Genomic DNA, 2388 nt, shown 5'->3' with positions numbered 1-2388 from the left:
ATATATATATATATATATATATATATATATATATATACGTGCATGTGTGTGTGTGTGTGTGCATATATAAATGCGTATATGATGGACTGACGGATAGACTACAGTTAACAAGTCATTGATCAGGCTGTTTAGTTGCCAGCTATTCCATCCATTCATCCATTTAAACTCTCATTAATATCTTTATCTCGGGTGCTTTCGGAAGGTATAGCAGAACTTTAAGGTTCTATTTTATTATCATTATTATTATTGCTTAGGGATGAGGTTTTAGGATTCCCGAATCCATAATTCAAATGTGATTGCCACTTATAAGCACTTTGTTACAATTACATCAGTCATCATTTGATGTTTTCCTTTGGTAAATTTTCTTCTGCTTTACAGTTATTACGTCTTATATTTTTATATCATTATGTTGACTCTATAATCCATATGTCGTCATATAAACAGTAGCATATTTGCGATATTTCCATATATGATCGTATATCCGTGTGCCAGCATATTGTCATTTTGCTATGTGTAGTAATTTATTTACTATTACAATCAAATTACTAACGTGCCACTTCTACGTGGTCGCTCAACTTGCCAGAAACAGCAAACCAAATTTCTCTCTAATCATACTGATGTCTTATAACAGGTCAAAGACACATTCGATAATGTAATCCTAAACAGCTTTAAAAAGACGGGATGATCACATTTGGATTGTTTTACATATTAATCAAAATATAATATTCATTGTGGGCTTATAAAGTTATATTTTGTGTATAGGTAAAACTGAAGATTTTTTTTTTCTATTTGTCATAAAAATTCTGATAATACTTGCTATAAAAACCGATTTTGGCTCTTGATTCAATTTTACAAAAATTAATTCTCACCTTCGTCATGGTCTCGGTGTTAATTTCATTTCTTGTGTAGTCAAATTTCAGCCACATTGTCGTGATTTCAACAATCTTTTCCAGCAGTCATTAAATGTATTTATATTCCCCCTTGAAGAGAGAAGACGAACATTGGATAACCTTTGCCGAGTCTGTATTTCGGTTTCAAACATATGCTATGGTAAATGAGATTAGTCAGATCATGGTACTATTGTTATGATATTGCTTAGTTAAACTTATGACCTTAACATAAAATTCTACGATAACATGAAAAGTTAAGAAATAATAGAAAATCTTCAGCGCTTACAGACAATTTATATCAATGGCAATAATCAGTTTTGAGATATGTACATATATGCCACGAATTATAAAGAATGAAGTTGGTTCCAAGTCTGTTGTACGAAAAAAACAACTTCACCTGATAATTGGTGGCCTACAACCCAGACAACTGAAGTATTGAATATTAAGTTTACACAGACAACTGAGAAAACCTTTGTCAATTTTACAGTTATGCGCTTATATTTGAAATATTTCAGGAGCGTCGCCTTAAATGTATTGTTAGTATAATATTGCTTGTTGTGCTGCCACAACAAATATCCAAATATCCATCAAATCTCGTTCTACAGTTTTGCAAAATAAATGACAATTTAAATACTGTAGTTCTAGATTTTCTATACCTGAAAATGAAAAGAAGGTATTGTTACGTTTGGAACGTCTTTGACCATGTTTGCTTGAAGACGTGAACCTTGGGCTAAAATGTAACAACATCGGTGCCATAATCAAATGGACAATTAACTAGCTCTCTGATTCATGAAACATATATAACAAAAATGGTCAGTGATTAAAATGTTCTGTTAAGCCTGTGTAAACTTAGTATTCAATATTTCCTCTCTTCTGTGTCTCTATCAGGGAATAATACCACCCTACAAATTGGATTTTATTTTGAAACGACCATATCAGATTGGAAAACGACAGTTTGCACAATTCCCAGCACGGATGTTCCTCAAACGGCAAATAAATAATGACGCGGACTACTCTGTTTATTAAACGACTTGTAAGTATTATTGCAATACAATCCTGCACACACACACACACACACAATCACGCACACACACGCACCACCACTCCACACACACAGCATAAAACTTCTCCAAAACTAGAAAAGCTTAATTAATATCCTAGCATAATAAAACTGCCTAATAAAACGATCATACAATGTCAATATATCTTATGATACAGACACGAGAACCATCATAGACCACGAATGCTTCAACAAGTTCAACCTTACGAGAATGGAGGCCGACTCAGAATAACGAAACCGAAGATTCACAGACAACAAAGTGCACCAAAATATATATTCCCACCATCAGCTATCACTGTGATGCACATGTGCGTGTGTGTGTGTGTGTGTGTGTTTGTGCATGCGTGTGTTTGTGGTATATGCGAGAAGTTTAAGGGAAACAAGAAGCTACGAGTAGCGACTCTGTGTGTGTGTGTGTATATATATATATATATATAT

The 2388-nt window shown here is 33.5% G+C and overlaps 1 long non-coding RNA gene across 1 annotated transcript in view; it reads left to right on the top strand.

The window, feature by feature from the left end:
• Positions 1–2388, top strand: part of LOC106867615 (uncharacterized) — a 4816-nt gene that overhangs the window by 1399 nt on the left and 1029 nt on the right. The window contains exon 2 of the long non-coding RNA XR_001409170.2: positions 1779–1923. This is a non-coding gene — a long non-coding RNA (uncharacterized LOC106867615). The remainder of the gene's footprint in view (positions 1–1778; positions 1924–2388) is intronic.

The sequence above is a fragment of the Octopus bimaculoides genome, chromosome 15, assembly GCF_001194135.2.
Source record: "Octopus bimaculoides isolate UCB-OBI-ISO-001 chromosome 15, ASM119413v2, whole genome shotgun sequence".
Lineage (NCBI taxonomy): Eukaryota > Metazoa > Mollusca > Cephalopoda > Octopoda > Octopodidae > Octopus > Octopus bimaculoides.
Note: the sequence above shows the minus strand (reverse complement) of the source record. Positions and strands in the feature narration are given on the sequence as shown.